Raw genomic sequence first — 19,017 nt, 5'->3', positions numbered from 1 at the left:
AGCCTCATGCATAGTGTACTAATAGTGCCCGCACCTTGTCCTAATTAGCTTGGACTACCTGGATTATCACCGCAATACATATGCTTTAACCAAGTATCACAAAGGGGTACCTCTATGCCGCCTCGTACAAAGGTCTAAGGAGAAAGCTCGCATTTGGATTTCTCGCTTTTGATTATTCTCAACTTAGACATCCATACCGGGACAACATAGACAACAGATAATGGACTCCTCTTTTAATGCTTTAAGCATTCAACAACAATTAATTCTTTTCTCATTAGAGATTTGAGGATGTTTGTCCAAAACTGAAACTTCCACCATGGAATCATGGCTTTAGTTAGCGGCCCAATGTTCTTCTCTCACAATATGCATGCTCAAACCATTCAACTCAGTGTAGATCGCCCTTACTTCAGACAAGACGAACATGCATAGCAACTCACATGAAATTCAACAATGAGTTGATGGCGTTCCCCAGTAAACATGGTTATCGCACAACAAGCAACTTAATAAGAGATAAAGTGCATAATTACATATTCAATACCACAATAGTTTTTAAGCTATTTTTCCCATGAGCTATATATTGCAAAGGTGAATGATGGAATTTTAAAGGTAGCACTCAAGCAATTTACTTTGGAATGGCTGGAAAATACCATGTAGTAGGTAGGTATGGTGGACACAAATGGCGTAGTGGTTGGCTCAAGTATTTTGGATGCATGAGAAGTATTCCCTCTCGATACAAGGTTTAGGCTAGCAAGGCTTGTTAGAAACAAACACAAGGATGAACCGGTGCAGCAAAACTCACATAAAAGACATATTGTAAACATTATAAGACTCTACACCGTCTTCCTTGTTGTTCAAACTCAATACTAGAAATTATCTAGACCTTAGAGAAACCAAATATGCAAACCAAATTTTAGCATGCTCTATGTATTTCTTCATTAATGGGTGCAAAGCATATGATGCAAGAGCTTAAACATGAGCACAACAATTGCCAAGTATCACATTACCCAAGACATTTATAGCAATTACTACATGTATCATTTTCCAATTCCAACCATATAACAATTTAACGAAGGAGAAACTTCGCCATGAATACTATGAGTAGAAACCAAGGACATACTTGTCCATATGCTACAGCGGAGCGTGTATCTCTCCCACAAAGTGAATGCTAGGATCCATTTTATTCAAACAAAACAAAAACAAAAACAAACCGACGCTCCAAGAAAAAGCACATAAGATGTGATGGAATAAAAATATAGTTTCAGGGGAGGAACCCGATAATGTTGTCGATGAAGAAGGGGATGCCTTGGGCATCCCCAAGCTTAGACGCTTGAGTCTTCTTGATATATGCAGGGGTGAACCACCGGGTGCATCCCCAAGCTTAGAGCTTTCACTCTCCTTGATCATGTTGCATCATACTCCTCTCTTGATCCTTGAAAACTTCCTCCACACCAAACTCGAAACAACTCATTAGAGGGTTAGTGCACAATATAAATTGACATATTCAGAGGTGACACAATCATTCTTAACACTTCTGGACATTGCATAATGCTACTGGACATTAGTGGATCAAAGAAATTCATCCAACATAGCAAAAGAGGCAATGCGAAATAAAAGGCAGAATCTGTCAAAACAGAACAGTTCGTATTGACGAATTTTAAAATGGCACCAGACTTGCTCAAATGAAAATGCTCAAATTGAATGAAAGTTGCGTACATATCTGAGGATCATGCACGTAAATTGGCATAATTTTCTGAGCTTCCTGCAGGGCAGTGGGCTCAGATTCGTGACAGCAAAGAAATCTGGAACTGCGCAGTAATCCAAATCTAGTACTTACTTTTCTATCAACGGCTTAACTTGGCACAACAAAACTAAAAACTAAGATAAGGAGAGGTTGCTACAGTAGTAAACAACTTCCAAGACACAAAATAAAAACAAAGTACTGTAGGTAAAAACATGGGTTGTCTCCCATAAGCGCTTTTCTTTAACGCCTTTCAGCTAGGCATAGAAAGTGTGTATCAAGTAACATCGAGAGATGAAGCATCAACATCATAATTTGTTCTAATAATAGAATCATAAGGTACCTTCATTCTCTTTCTAGGGAAGTGTTCCATACCTTTCTTGAGAGGAAATTGATATTTTATATTTCCTTCCCTCATATCAATAATAGCACCAACGAGTTCGAAGAAAAGGTCTTCCCAATATAATTGGACAAGATGCATTGCATTCAATATCCAAGACAACAAAATCAACGGGAACAAGGTTATTGTTAACGGTAATGCGAACATTATCAACTTTACCCAAAGGTTTCTTTGTAGAATGATCAGCAAGATTAACATCCAAATAACAATTTTTCAGCGGTGGCAAGTCAAGCATATTATAAATTTTCTTCGAGCATAACGAAATACTTGCACCAAGATCACATAAAGCATTACAATCAAAATCTTTAACCTTCATCTTAATGATGGGCTCCCAACCATCTTCTAGCTTTTTAGGAATAGAGGCTTCGCGCTCTAGTTTCTCTTCTCTAGCTTTTATGAGAGCATTTGTAATATGATGCGTGAAAGCCAAATTTATAGCACTAGCATTAGGACTTTTAGCAAGTTTTTGCAAGAACTTTATAACTTCAGAGATGTGGCAATCATCAAAATTCAAACCATTATAATCTAAAGCAATGGGATCATCATCCCCAATGTTGGAAAAAATTTCAGCAGCTTTATCACAGGCAATTTCAGCAGTTTTAGCAGTTTCGGGCAGTTTCTCGCGCTTTGCATTAGAAGTAGAAACATTGCTAACACCAATTCTTTTATTAGTATGAGTAGGAGGTGCAGCAACATGTGTAGCATTAGCATTACTAGTGGTGGTAATAGTCCAAACTTTAGCTATATTCTTCTCTTTAGCTAGTTTTTCATTTTCTTCTCTATCCCACCTAGCACGCAGTTCAGCCATTAATCTTATATTCTCATTAATTCTAACTTGAATGGCATTTGCTGTAGTAGCAATCTTATTATGATGATTCTCATTAGGCAAAACTTTTGATTTCAAAAGATCAACATCGAAGGCAAGACTATCAACTCTAGAAACAAGAATATCAATTTTATTGAGCTTTTCCTCAACAGATTTGTTAAAGGCAGTTTGTGTACTAATAAATTCTTTAAGCATGGCCTCAAGTCCAGGGGGTGTATTCCTATTATTGTTGTAAGAATTCCCATAAGAATTAGCATAACCGTTACCATTATTATAAGGATATGGCCTATAGTTATTACTAGAATTGTTCCGATAAGCATTGTTGTTGAAATTATTATTTTTAATGAAGTTTACATCAACATGTTCTTCTTGTGCAACCAATGAAGCTAACGGAACATTATTAGGATCAATATTAGTCCTATCATTCACAAGCATAGACATAATAACATCAATCTTATCACTCAAGGAAGAGGTTTCTTCGATGGAATTTACCTTCTTACCTTGTGGAGCTCTTTCCGTGTGCCATTCGAGTAGTTGATCATCATATTATCAAGAAGCTTTGTTGCTTCACCAAGAGTGATGGACATAAAGGTACCTCCAAGCAGCTGAATCCAATAAATTCCGTGAAGAAAAATTTAGTCCTCGCATAGAAGGTTTGGATGATCATCCAAGTAGTCAGTCCATGGGTTGGGCAATTTTTAACCAGAGATTTCATTCTTTCCCAAGCTTGAGCAACATGTTCAGTATCTAATTGTTTAAAATTCATTATGCTACTCCTCAAAGATATAATTTTAGCAGGGGGATAATATCTACCAATAAAAGCATCCTTGCATTTAGTCCATGAATCAATACTATTCTTAGGCAGAGATAGCAACCAATCTTTAGCTCTTCCTCTTAATGAGAAAGGGAACAATTTTAGTTTAATAATATCACCATCTACATCTTTATATTTTTGCATTTCGCATAGTTCAACAAAATTATTAAGATGGGCAGCAGCATCATCGTAACTAATTCCAGAAAATTGATCTTTCATGACAAGATTCGAGTAAAGCGGGTTTAATTTCAAAGAATTCTGCTGTAGTAGCAGGTGGAGCAATAGGTGTGCATAAGAAATCATTATTATTTGTGGTTGTGAAGTCACACAACTTAGTATTTTCAGCGTTGGCCATTTTAGCAACAAGTAAATAAAGCAAACTAGATAAAGTAAATGCAAGTAAACTAATTTTTTTGTGTTTTCGATATAGCAAACAAGATAGCAAATAAAGTAAAACTAGCAACTAATTTTTTTGTATTTTGATTTAGTGCAGCAAACAAAGTAGTAAATAAAATAAAGCAAGACAAAAACAAAGTAAAGAGATTGAGAAGTGGAGACTCCCTTGCAGCGTGTCTTGATCTCCCCGACAACGGCGCCGTGAAAATATGCTTGATGGCGTGTATTTCACACGTTCGTTGGGCAACCCCAAGAGGAAGGTATGATGAGCACAGCAGCAAGTTTTCCCTCGAAAGAAACCAAGGTTTATCGAACCAGGAGGAGCCAAGAAGCACGTTGAAGGTTGATGGCGGCGGGATGTAGTGCGGCGCAACACCGGAGATTCCGGCGCCAACGTGGAACCTGCACAACACAACCAAACTACTTTGCCCCAACGAAACAATGGAGGTTGTCAATCTCACCGGCTTGCTGTAACAAAGGATTAACCGTATTGTGTGGAAGATGATTGTTTGCGAGAAAACAAGTAGAACAAGTATTTCGATAGATTGTATTTCAGTAAAGAGAATTGGACCGGGGTCCACAGTTCACTAGAGGTGTCTCTCCCATAAGACGAACATCATGTTGGGTGAACAAATTACGGTTGGGCAATTGACAAATAAAGAGAGCATGACCATGCACATACATATCATGATGAGTATAGTGAGATTTAATTGGGCATTACGACAAAGTACATAGACCGCCATCCAACTGCATCTATGCCTAAAAAGTCCACCTTCGAGGTTATCATCCGAACCCCTCCAGTATTAAGTTGCAAGCAACGGACAATTGCATTAAGTATGGTGCGTAATGTAATCAACAACTACATCCTTAGACATAGCATCAATGTTTTATCCCTAGTGGCAACAAGACAACACAACCTTAGAACTTTCTCGTCACTCGTCCTGAGTGTCAATGCGGCATGAACCCACTATCGAGCATAAGTACTCCCTCTTGGAGTTACAAGCATCTACTTGGCCAGAGCATCTACTAGTAACGGAGAGCATGCAAGATCATAAACAACACATAAGCATAACTTTGATAATCAACATAACAAGTATTCTCTATTCATCGGATCCCAACAAACGCAACATATAGAATTACATATAGATGATCTTGATCATGATAGGCAGCTCACAAGATCCGACAATGATAGCACAATGGGGAGAAGACAACCATCTAGCTACTGCTATGGACCCATAGTCCAGGGGTAGACTACTCACACATCACACCGGAGGCGACCATGGCGGCGTAGAGTCCTCCGGGAGATGATTCCCCTCTCCGGCAGGGTGCCGGAGGCGATCTCCCGTGATCCCCCGAGATGGGATCGGCGGCGACGGCGTCTCGGCAATGTTTTCCGTATCGTGGCTCTCGGTACCGGGGGTTTCGTCACGGAGGCTATTTGTAGGCGGAAGGGCAAGTCGAGAGGCGGCACGGGGCCCACACCACGGGCCGCGCGGCCAAGGGGGCCGCGCCGCCCTAGGGTTTGGCCACCCCGTGGCCCCTCTTCGTCTCGTCTTCGGTCTTCCGGAAGCTTCGTGAGAAAATAGGCCTCTCGGGCTTTTATTTCGTCCAATTCCGAGAATATTTCTTTACTAGGATTTCGAAACCAAAAACAGCGTAAAACAACAGAATCGGCACTTCGGCATCTTGTTAATAGGTTAGTTCCAGAAAATGCACGAATATGATATAAAGTGTGCATAAAACATGTAGATAACATCAATAATGTGGCATGGAACACAAGAAATTATCGATACGTTGGAGACGTATCACCGCCCTATGTAAATATTGTGTTTGATGCTATAAGTTATAATCCTATGATTTATGTCATGTTGCCATAGTTTATTTGTTCTTTGATTGATTGGTTGTTTCTCTTTGGTTCATTAGAGTTGTATGTTGATATGTTACCATCCTTGCTGTCCATTATATTTCTGCGCGCATGGATCAAGCACCATAGGGTTGGTAGTACTTGTATACTAGAAGGGGGAAGTTCTGCCGGAGTGACAGAAACCTAAGTACGCGAAGGATAGTTGCATGTATGGGAGTAAGAGGACCATTTACTTAAGGCTATGGTTGGGAAAACCTTAATTCTTGCTAGTATTTACGGATGTTTGCTAGCACGCCAATCATATAGCTTGTAATCCCGGAGGGAGAGCATGTATATTTAGCCTCTCCTACATAGAAAGCTGCATCGAAGACATTGAACCCAAGATCTTCACTAATTGATCTTGGAAAAAGCCACCACTATTACCACCGCCTTTCCACACTCATGTACTGTTAGTTTAGTTTGTTTTATTGCTGCAGCACTAACATTTATTCCGTGTATTTTATTGTTCTGCAAAGTCATCTCTCATACCCGTTATCGCTCTAGTTTTATTTCCTAGATATTGCAAACGCTTAGTGTGCGTAGAGTTGTATCAGTGGTTGATAGAACTTGAGAGAATGTTTATCCTACCTTTAGCTCTTCGTTGGGTTCGACACTCTTACTTATCGAAAAGGCTGCACACGATCCCCTATACTTGTGGGACATCATCCACCACCACAGTAATGTTCCAGATGAAGGTTGCCAACGGTGTGATGCCGCTAGCAGCTGGGCGCGGTGCAATTCTTTTAGCCTTAATCTTGATTCTCATTGTATCTGCATTTTTGTTTTCATTCTGCATGTAGTTAGACGATCTGGTATTTGTGTACTTGCCGTGCAGCTCGTACGTGAGAAGCATATGGGTACAGGTTTAGCACAGGATGCATGGCGAGATGCCGGAGATAGTCGTGAGATGCGGCTCATGGCGAGATGCTGAGTCCCAAGCTGTGTGGCGTGTGCATGCCCACGTTTGACCTGGTGATGTGAGGCTTGTGAGAGAATTCAGGAGGTGTAGATACGTGTGTTAGTTGCAGGGGCATCGAATGGCCTAGTCTTGACCGAACAAGAGAGAATCTAGGAAGGAGAATAGGTCAGCCTATAAATGGGGTTAGTGGCCTACTTTGGCGCCTAAGGAGTGCGTGCATGAGGCTACTTAAGCCATGTAATCATGTTTGTTTTGGTCATAAGAAAAAGAGTGAGAATGAAGCCATTGTGTGCGCCAAGGGAGAGAGCCGCACATGCAAAGTCTCTGTTCTTCTTGTTCCTTGGTGTGTGCGTTTGTGTGGAGTTTTTCCAAGTGTGTGTTCTTGAGAGAGACAAGAGAGAGAGAGAGAGAGAGAGAGTTCATAGGTAGAGGAAGAAGATGGGGTTGCCAGAAGCAGCCCCAACAAGGTCACGAGTAATTCAAAGGTCTTCTTGTGCCATCTTTTCTCTTGTCTCCTTTGTTTTCCTTGTTTCTTGTTCTGCCTTGATATTTTATTCTTTGAGATCTCGATTCAGAAAGGATAGCCATTTGGTTTCATTGCTACTGCTAGAGCACAAATTCAACAGAAAAATGTATTGCTACCTAGGTTCATTTAGTTTCAGTGCTACTGCTAGAAAATAAAATGAAATGCTATTGTACTGCTAGGATGATTTAGTTGCAGGTTGAAGTAGGAAAAAAGAAAATGTTTGTACATATGAGAGGATCCTTGATAACTTTGAGCAGTGGTTTAAACCAGTGAAGTGCAACAGGCCTTTGATGTGCATAATTTTTTTTGACAAGAATCATAGCTTTAGCAAGGCTAACCATGACATCATCCTATACCCTGTCTATCATGATCAATGGTTGCTCAAAATGAATGTAGTTTATATGCTCATGCTCTCTGGTTTGGTTCAAAATGAATGCTCATGCTCACTGGTTGTTATATATGTGTATATGTTGTACATGGTTCTCTGGAAAGTAGAGCATATAGAAATAAAATGGGCATTCTTTGGTTATAAATGATTTCTTTATAAATGATTTGGTCTTTAATGTTATTTGTATTTGCCGATGATTAGAATGTTTGGTCACTACACTCCGGGGTGGGGTGAGCGAACCTGGTGTGATGGCACAAATATCAATCTGTTATGCATCCTACTTGGCTTCACTTACCCCATCCCTGATTGTTAATATTTGTTTCGACCAACAAAGTATGAGGCATATGCTACCAAGTTGATACCACTTGGATCTTCCTTCCAATTTAGTGCCGATGATTAGAATGTTTGGTCACCTGTACACTCGGGGGTGGTGCAAGCGAGCTTGGTGTGATGGCACAACTATCAATCCCTTGTGCATCCTACCTGGCCTCGCTTACACCATCCCTGAATGTTAATATTTGTTTAAACCAACAAAGTATGAGGCATTCCATTTAGTTCATACTACTTGTCTCTTATTTGAGTTGGCACTTCTTAATTGCATTGGCCGTTGATTAGAATGTTTGGTCACCCGTACACTCTGGGGTGGGGCCAGTGAACCTGGTGACGAGGCGGTTCCTCGGCAATGCCCACCATCAGGGGCTTGGGTTTTAGAGAAAGACGACGATGGAAGTTCCCGGAGCGAGACGGTACACGACGTACCCAGGTTCACGTCCCCACGGTGGAGGATCGCTACGTCCTGCTAGCAATCCAGTATATGAAAATATGTGTACAGGGGGCCGCCATAGGCGGAGTTGTTGTGCCTAGTCTAGTTCTAAATTGCTGGTTGCGATGTCTAGGCGTGTCGCCTCTATGATTTATGTTTTTGATTGTGTGTCCTAAGGGGTGCCCCTGCCTGGCTTTATATATCAGTCAAGCTAGGGTTTACAAGAGTCCTAATAGGATTCGTATTGGAGTCTTCTTTCTTGTAATTCAAGTTGATTTTCCTTGTGGGTCCTGCTTGTTGAGTCCTTGTGCTGGTCCAGCATCATAGTTTGCACCGGGTATGGCAATGTCGAGTACCCGAAGGGTTATGCCCACATCAGTAGCCCCCGAGTCTCTGACCGAAGTAAAGCTTCGGGCAGGGACTAAAGTTGTCATCTTCCGAATGTCTTGATCATCTATTGATTGTTGAATCTTGTGCTTGATGTAGAGTTGAAGTTGCTTTATGTCGGGTGCGCGAAGCGCCCCCGATGGGAGTAGCCCCGAGTCTATGGGCGGGTGCTTGCAGCCGCGCATAGACTCAAGTTGAACTACTCGAAGATCTTGATGTTGATGCCGATGTCTTCTGGTTTATTCTTCTTTGTCGACGAAGCTGTAATTTTTTTATCGGGTGCACGACCAGCGCTCCCGATGGGAGTAGCCCTCTGATGCGTGCAGTCGACACGTCCGTTGGGAACCCCAAGAGGAAGGTGTGATGCGTACAGTAACAAGTTTTCCCTCAGAAAGAAACCAAGGTTTATCGAACCAGGAGGAGCCAAGAAGCACGTTGAAGGTTGATGGCGGAGGAGTGTAGTGCGGCGCAACACCAGGGATTCCGGCGCCAACGTGGAACCCGCACAACACAATCACGGAACTTTGCCCCAACGTAACGGTGAGGTTGTCAATCTCACCGGCTTGCTGTAAACAAAGAATTAGATGTATAGTGTGGATGATGATGATTGTTTGCGAAGAACGAGTAAAGAACAATTGCAGTAGATTGTATTTACGGTGACGTCGAAACCCCGGCGGGCGAGAGACGGTCAACACGGTAGAGCCGGGAACAACTAGGGCTGCGGCTGGCCCTGGTCCCTCGGAGCGACGGCCCGCAAAGCCTCCCTGGTCGCACGTCCGATGCTATCGCAAGGGCGTGCCACCTGACCTATACCTGGTCAAGAAGGTGTGGATGATGCCTCGCTTAGTTTCCTGCATGGCATACACGTAAACATTAAATACGAGCCTCGATCGGCTCTCAGGTTATCCTGTGAATCGGCTCAAAGAGCCGATCCACCCATGATTCGGACGAGGTGCCCGAATATATGGTGGTCCTGCTTGATCAAGATAAAGCTAATTAGATCTACGACGATTTAGGGTTTTCACCGCATAATCGGATCATCCTACTCACGATTGGGCCTCGCGCTCGCGCACGGTGACCGTAAGTCGATCCTAGACAGTGGCCTAAAAACCAACACGAGGTTGATCCCCGAACATCCTTTCTAGGGCTAGCAAACGCCACCCTACACGCCGCCGGATCCTCCAACCCTTTGTAAGGCCTAACTATTGCGGATGTTAAACTAATCCTTGATGAAACAAGGAGCAATCGTAACGGATCAGATCTACTAAACTATGATCAAGGGGGTGCCGCCCCTACACCTAAGATAGGTGTAAGGGCGGCTAGATGTGCAAGGGTTGCATAACGAAAGCATGTAATTCGAAGAACAATGCTAACCCTAACACATCTAAGATAACTACGTTGCTCGCCATAAAAAAGGCTTCAGTACGAGCAACGCATGAACAACGTGGGCAGGCTTGTCTGCCTAGATCGCAAGATGCGATCTAGGCAGCATGGTGCTTACCGGAGAAACCCTCGAGACGAAGGAGTTGGCGATGCGCCGAGATTTGTTTGTGTTTGAACGTTGGTTGTTGTTTATTCCATAAACCCTAGATACATATTTATAGTCCAGCGGACTTTCTAATGTGGGCGTGCACCAAACCGTGCACGAGATAAACTCTAACTTTTAATCTAGATACAATCTACTGTAATTAAAGATACACGGGCAACCTAGCTGTGACGCCCCGGAACCGGTACCATGAGGATCCCAGCGAACCCGCCGAAATCCGCATGATATCGATTCAGAGACGCCCTCCGACACGACGTGCGCGAAGAATCACACACGTGATGCCAGAGGAATTAACACTAGCGGTAACATTACAACAGGATTACAATAGAGCCCACAAGATACATATAATACAACAACGACTCCAACGAGTCAAGATACAAATAGATACATACAAAGATCCATATCATACAGAAGACCAAATACGTCCGAGTACGGACAAGATACAAATTGGACTAAGAGTCCTGAAGATAACCAGTGGCGTCCATAACCCTGCCCAGGCCAAGCCGGAAGGGTAACCTTGCTAACGTCGTCATCTCGTACCTGTCAAAGTCGGGCCATCGGGTTCCGGACAAAAGGAGGAGACAAAAGAAAGAAGGCGAGGGTAAGTACCAATGGCACGTACTTGCGAGACAAGACCAGCTATGCTCGCCGGTGGGCGGTATAAACTTCACCCGGCTATATGTGGAGTTTAGCGGCAGCAAAGCTACTATCCAATAGAGACACGCTACAACATCCGTCTACTCAGAGAAGATAAGAGAGCGCACAAGGTAACAGTTCTATACTCTGCAAACATAACACAGCCGATGCGATCCCCCTTCGCCAAGAGGTATTGCAAAGGCACACACACTTTTGAAAGAGTTTTATTAGCAAATTATTAACAACAGGAAATAAGGTGTAAGTTGTTCTATGATCAAGCTATACAATTCCAAGTCGTCCATAACCGCGGACACGGCTTATCGATAAGATGTACACCCTGCAGGGGTTGCCCAAATGTAACCATACGCATGCTCGAACCCACTTACTACAGGTGGAGTCTCACAACAAGACCGTTCCCAATGCAAGAGAAAGTTTAATGGGAGCCACCCCACTAAGCTACCCGTGACGAAGTTCGGCCGTACTCTGATACGGACCCGCGAGGTTTGTGTCAACGGCTAAGCTAAGTGTGAACAACCTGCTCAGTCGCTAATCGTTCCACGATATGAGTACAGTAACGAATATAAACACCCGAAGGCAACATAAGTAAATCGTGCATCGTGCATATGGGCAAATAAAACCAAGGTTGTGGCTCCCAATAAACGGACTCGAGGAAAGGTAGTGGGTGATGGGGGTCCCACTCCCCACGTACGGGTAGAGCGCTCAATGTCGGAACAGATAACAAGAACTCAGGTCCTAGGGGACATTAGCAAGTCAAAGTTCCGATGCTTTCGCAAAGGGGCTCACAGATGCCTCTGCTTACAATTTTAGTTGTTAACAATAAAGTAAAGTGTGATTATCTCCAACAAATGATAAGCATGTGATAACCTCCCAACAATATATCCCGAACATTTCGAGATATCAACAAAACCCTAAACTCGCCTACGACTCGCAAGGCTGGCAAACAACAAACAATAGGTAGGGCGAGGAGGTGTATCTCGGACATATAGGTAACAGGTGGATAGGACACGTGACACAACAGAATCGCAACATAAGGATAGCAATAGATCAAAAGAGCATGTAAAAGTAAAATAGGTGAAGGGGTGGGCTCGCCTGTGAAAGGTTGCAGAAGAACTTGTCGGAGAACTCGTCGTATCTCACATCAACACTTCGTGATCCTATCCGCGAAGAAACAAATGCTGGAACACACAACATATGCAAGTCTTACTGCTACGGATAAAGAAGATCCAGCATGATCAAGATGGTATGCATGACATGGCAAAGATGGTGCAATGCAATTATCCAAATTAAGCGGAGTCGAAACCCCGGACAAGCAAATTATGTTGGAGTTGCATTTCTACCGACAAAATAAAGTGTTGATTAGCATGGCATAGCATGGCAATGGTGCACTACTTCAAATTTAAGCGGAGCGCGGAAAACCTTAGTCGGTGTCCGAAATACTCCGCATATATGTTAGATGAACATGCACAACTATCACGTCACGACATGATGCGAGATGCAAACAGATGAATGGATGGCATATTGAGATTCTTTATATTTTTCTGAACAACTTTCATATAAAATACTTTTTATTTCGAGTTACGGTTTAGGAGATACGATTTTAGTAAGATATGCACATTTTCTGGAATTTCAGAAAAGAAAAGAATAGGCAGGGGTCGAACTGGGCTGGACCTGCGCTGTTCTGGGCCGGATCTGGTCTGCAGCGGCGACGGGAATAACCGGGCCGCGCGGGCGATGTGCTGCTGCGGATCGATCTGGGTCGAGGCCCATAAGTGGCGCCTGATCTGAGTAAACAAACAGAGAACAAAAAGGTGGGCTTAGATTGCAGCGGTGGGATTAGAACTCATGACCTCCACGTTCCGGGAGAAGTAACAAACCAGCTGGGCTGCAAGCTGATGTTGAAATTGGAATGGCCCTAAGTGAAAAGAAGCTTCTCTGTGCGCGAGATCTGAAGCAAAAACAAGAATAAAGGTTGGATTTATATGGCAGCTGTGGGGATTTGAACCTAGGATCTCGTGAGAGAAGGAAAAATGGCCGAACCGGTCGGGCTGCTGCATGGATGGTGTCATGAGATGGGCGTCCAGCAACCTGAAGCGGACACGGAGCGGAGCTCGAGGATGAAGGTCATGGCGAGGAGCTCTGGTCGTTCATGGATCCGGCGAGCCGGAGCGAATTGGGACCGGACGGTTGGTGCCGAAGATGCGCCCGGACGCGGGGAAGACGATGGGGGCGACGAGAAGGCCGGAGAGGAACCATGGGCGGTGGAATCGACGCCGGAGCGTGGCGGCCATGGAGGAGAAACGGCGACCGTGCGCTCGGTACAGGGCGCCCGGGCCGATTCCTTGCACGGGGATGAAGAGGATGATGAGGCGCATCCGCCGGTGGTCTCAGCTCGGCGAGGGGTGGTCCGGAGCGGCGGCGCCATGGTGGGGTGGAGAAGGTACTGTGGGACTTTTCCCCTTGGTTTCGTTCACAGAGAAAAGAGAGAGGGGAGAGGGGTGGCGGCGCGAGGGAGGAGAGGAGGCTAGGGTTTCCAGAGGGGAGATTTAAGGGGAAAGGGAGGGAGCAGGTGAGGAGGAGGACCACGGCGCGGTGGGTGGAGGACCAGGGCAGCAGACGCTCCTCTCGTGCCTCCTCGGGAGAAGACGACAACACGAAAAGGAGAGGGGTACCGTTTCGCTTGTGAGGCTGGGCCGGACCGAAAGGAAGAAAGGGAGAAGAGGGAAGGTGGGCTGCCGGTTAGGAGAGAAGGAAAAGAAGGCTGGGCCGGGGAAGAAGGAAAAGGCCCAGGGAGAGAGGAGCCCGGAGAAGAAGGGTTGGTTTTTATTTTATTTCGAAAATATGTTTCCTCTTTGATTTTAAAACTGGTTTTAAAATAGTTCAAACAAATTTGAATTTTGAATGCAGAGGTGGAGAGAGAGAAAACAAAATAGTTTGGCTTTATAAATAATTTTATTTATTAAAGCATGGATGGTATGATGCATATGCCATGATCATGCATAAAAGAAAAATAACAAGCAAAATCTATTAGTACTACCCTGGACCGTTACAATCGACACCACTAACAAGGAACCTCGCCCCGAGGTTCCACGCCATGGTACGGGGGAGAGAGGTGAAACTATCGGGTCTTCAGGCGACGTGTCGAACTCCTCGACACCACTAACAAGAATTCTTGCTCCACGTAGATCGGCGACACCACTAACAAGAAGTCGTTGTTCTGCTGTTGATGATGCGCATCCATCGGATCCTCCGAAGATCGGACCTAATAGGACAAAAGCAAAGATCGTCCAACCCGCGTCGAAACCTAAGACTCAGAAAAACTCAGATAAGAGAGAAGACTCAAAACTCGCATAGATAAGAGGAGAAAGAATATAGATAAGGAGAAAAATCAGAGCTAATCAGATCTATCCAACGAATTTTAGAAAATAGGTTTTGACACTAGACACAACGTCCGTTGGCAAGGTTAACCTACAGGCTGGACTAGTGGGGTACCGTCAACCTGAGCTCTGATACCAACTTGTGACGCCCCGGAACCGGTACCATGAGGATCCCAGCGAACCCGCCGAAATCCGCATGATATCGATTCAGAGACGCCCTCCGACACGACGTGCGCGAAGAATCACACACGTGATGCCAGAGGAATTAACACTAGCGGTAACATTACAACAGGATTACAATAGAGCCCACAAGATACATATATTACAACAACGACTCCAACGAGTCAAGTTACAGATAGATACATACAAAGATTCAAATCATACAGAAGACCAAATACGTCCGAGTACGGACAAGATACAAATTGGACTAAGAGTCCTGAAGATAACCAGTGGCGTCCATAACCCTGCCCGAGCCAAGCCGGAAGGGTAACCTTGCTAACGTCGTCATCTCGTACCTGTCAAAGTCGGGCCATCGGTTGCCGACAAAAGGGAGGAGACAAAAAGAAAAGAAGGCGAGGGTAAGTACCAATGGCACGTACTTGCGAGACAAGACCAGCTATGCTCGCCGGTGGGCGGTATAAACTTCACCCGGCTATATGTGGAGTTTAGCGGCAGCAAAGCTACTATCCAATAGAGACACGCTACAACATCCGTCTACTCAGAGAAGATAAGAGAGCGCACAAGGTAACAGTTCTATACTCTGCAAACATAACACAGCCGATGCGATCCCCCTTCGCCAAGAGGTATTGCAAAGGCACACACACTTTTGAAAGAGTTTTATTAGCAAATTATTAACAACAGGAAATAAGGTGTAAGTTGTTCTATGATCAAGCTATACAATTCCAAGTCGTCCATAACCGCGGACACGGCTTATCGATAAGATGTACACCCTGCGGGGGTTGCCCAAATGTAACCATACGCATGCTCGAACCCACTTACTACAGGTGGAGTCTCACAACAAGACCGTTCCCAATGCAAGAGAAAGTTTAAGGGGAGCCACCCCACTAAGCTACCCGTGACGAAGTTCGGCCGTACTCCGATACGGACCCAGAGGTTTGTGTCAACGGCTAAGCTAAGTGTGAACAACTCCGCCGTCGCTAATCGTTCCACGATATGAGTACATAACAGAATATAAACACCCGAAGGCAACATAAGTAAATCGTGCATCGTGCATATGGGCAAATAAAACCAAGGTTGTGGCTCCCAATAAACAGACTCGAGGAAAGGTAGTGGGTGATGGGGGTCCCACTCCCCCACGTACGGGTAGAGCGCTCAATCTCGGAACAGATAACAAGAACTCGGGTCCTAGGGGACATTAGCAAGTCAAAGTTCCGATGCTTTCGCAAAGGGGCTCACGGATGCCTCTCGCTTACAATTTTAGTTGTTAACAATAAAGTAAAGTGTGATTATCTCCAACAAATGATATAGCATGTGATAACCTCCCAACAAGATATCCCGAACATCTCGAGATATCAACAAGACCCTAAACTCGCCTACGACTCGCAAAGCTGGCAAACAACAAACAATAGGTAGGGCGAGGAGGTGTATCTCGGACATATAGGTAACAGGTGGATAGGACACGTGACACAACAGAATCGCAACATAAGGATAGCAATAGATCAAAAGAGCATGTAAAAGTAAAATAGGTGAAGGGGTGGGCTCGCCTGTGGAAAGCTGCAGAAGAACTTGTCGGAGAACTCGTCGTATCTCACATCAACACTTCGTTGTCCTATCCGGGAAGAAGCAAATGCTGGACAAACAACGGGTGCAAGTCTTACTACTAAGGATAAAGAAGATCCAGCATGATCAAGATGGTATGCATGACATGGCAACGATGGTGCAATGCAACTTATCCATATTAAACGGAGTCGAAACCCCGGACAAGCAAATTAGGTTGGAGTTGCATTTCTACCGACAAAATAAAGTGTTGATTAGCATGGCATAGCATGGCAATGGTGCACTACTTCAAATTTAAGCGGAGCGCGGAAAACCTTAGGTCGGATGTCCGAAATACTCCGCATATATGTTAGATGAACATGCACAACTATCACGTCACGACATGATGCGAGATGCAAACAGATGAATGGATGGCATATTGAGATTCTTTATATTTTTCTGAACAACTTTCATATAAAATACTTTTTATTTCGAGTTACGGTTTAGAAGATACGATTTTAGTAAGATATGCACATTTTCTGGAATTTCATAAAAGAAAAGAATAGGCAGGGGTCGAACTGGGCTGGACCTGCGCTGTTCTGGGCCGGATCTGGTCTGCAGCGGCGACGGGAATAACCGGGCCGCGCGGGCGATGTGCTGCTGCGGATCGATCTGGGTCGAGGCCCATAAGTGGCGCCTGATCTGAGTAAACAAACAGAGAACAAAAAGGTGGGCTTAGATTGCAGCGGTGGGATTAGAACTCATGACCTCCACGTTCTGGGAGAAGTAACAAACCAGCTGGGCTGCAAGCTGATGTTGAAATTGGAATGGCCCTAAGTGAAAAGAAGCTTCTCTGTGCGCGAGATCTGAAGCAAAAACAAGAATAAAGGTTGGATTTATATGGCAGCTGTGGGGATTTGAACCTAGGATCTCGTGAGAGAAGGAAAAATGGCCGAACCAGTCGGGCTGCTGCATGGATGGTGTCATGAGATGGGCGTCCAGCAACCTGAAGCAGACACAGGCGGAGCTCGAGGATGAAGGTCATGGCGAGGAGCTCTGGTCGTTCATGGATCCGGCGAGCCGGAGCGAATTGGGACCAGACAGTTGGTGCCGAAGATGCGCCTGGACGCGGGGAAGACGATGGGGGCGACGAGAAGGCCGGAGAGGAACCATGGGCGGTGGAATCGACGCTGGAGCGTGGCGGCCATGGAGGAGAAACGGCGACCGTGCGCTCAGTACAGGGCGCCCCGGGCCGATTCCTTGCACAGGGATGAAGAGGATGATGAGGCGCATCCGCCGGTGGTCTCAGCTCGGCGAGGGGTGGTCTGGAGCGGCGGCGCCATGGTGGGGTGGAGAAGGTACTGTGGGACTTTTCCCCTTGGTTTCGTTCACAGAGAAAAGAGAGAGGGGAGAGGGGTGGCGGCGCGAGGGAGGAGAGGAGGCTAGGGTTTCTAGAGGGAAGATTTAAGGGGAAAGGGAGGGAGCAGGTGAGGAGGAGGACCACGGCGCGGTGGGTGGAGGACCAGGGCAGCACGCTCCTCTCGTGCCTCCCTGGAGAAGACGACAACACGAAAAGGAGAGGGGTACCGTTTCGTTTGTGGGCTGGGCCGGACCGAAAGGAAGAAAGGGAGAAGAGGGAAGGTGGGCTGCCGGTTAGGAGAGAAGGAAAAGAAGGCTGGGCCAGGGAAGAAGGAAAAGGCCCAGGGAGAGAGGAGCCCAGAGAAGAAGGGTTGGTTTTTATTTTATTTCGAAAATATGTTTCCTCTTTGATTTTAAAACTGGTTTTAAAATAGTTCAAACAAATTTGAATTTTGAATGCAGAGGTGGAGAGAGAGAAAACAAAATAGTTTGGCTTTATAAAATAATTTTATTTATTAAAGCATGGATGGTATGATGCATATGCCATGATCATGCATAAAAGAAAAATAACAAGCAAAATCTATTAGGGGTACTACCCGGGGCCGTTACAATGTATCCCCTTAGTACTTCCTTTTGAGAGCAATCAGCTCTTTATGTAAGAAATCTCGTTTATCAATGAAGAAATTCCCCAATTTGATTTTGCCGATTTCCTTTATGCCAATTTAGCCGATTTCCCCTCATACTGATTTTGCTGATCGTCACTTAGCCAATGCTCAATGAACCGATGGCCACGCATCGGTCCCTCATAATCCGCTCTTCATCTCTTTGACTTCGGAGTGATCGTGAACTTGGTCAATGCTCAATAAGCCGATGTCAACGCATCAATCCCTCACGATCTATCCTTCGACCGATGACTTTGAGCTCTGGTGGACAATGTGGAAGACCAATGCCTTCAAGAGAGTCCTACAACCGCTGCTGAAACAACTTGTCGTTGAAGCCGAGACTTCTGCAGAACAGATATCACCTGCTCTGTTCCTTTGCAGCAACTAGATAGCCCAGAGCCAACTCTCTATCGGTGATGATGGATCCCTCTTTTGCAAGAACTCGCCGCCTTTGAGAGAAATTGCGTTGCGGGACCAGCCGATGACTCTCCAATCGGCTTCTAAAAACAAAGCATCTACCAGGTCAGTTGCCCCCCGAGCCTCAGTTAAGGCGAGAACGGCGGTGAGGACATACCGTTCAGACAACGGGCCCAAACTTGAGCGAATCTGAGCAAACGTGCCACCATCGATCACCTTTTCTTCC

General features: G+C 45.0%; 1 long non-coding RNA gene across 1 annotated transcript; it reads right to left on the bottom strand.

Moving 5' to 3' along the window:
- Positions 1-16,957: 16,957 nt before the first annotated feature.
- On the bottom strand, positions 16,958-17,441 carry LOC124673968. The gene is made up of 3 exons (XR_006992891.1): positions 17,312-17,441; positions 17,149-17,219; positions 16,958-17,055 (listed from the first exon to the last, which is right to left on the bottom strand). It is a non-coding gene; the product is annotated as an uncharacterized LOC124673968 (long non-coding RNA).
- Positions 17,442-19,017: the final 1,576 nt, after the last annotated feature.

This window comes from Lolium rigidum, chromosome 7 (genome assembly GCF_022539505.1).
Source record: "Lolium rigidum isolate FL_2022 chromosome 7, APGP_CSIRO_Lrig_0.1, whole genome shotgun sequence".
NCBI lineage: Eukaryota > Viridiplantae > Streptophyta > Magnoliopsida > Poales > Poaceae > Lolium > Lolium rigidum.
This window is presented reverse-complemented; position numbering and strand designations above follow the sequence as displayed.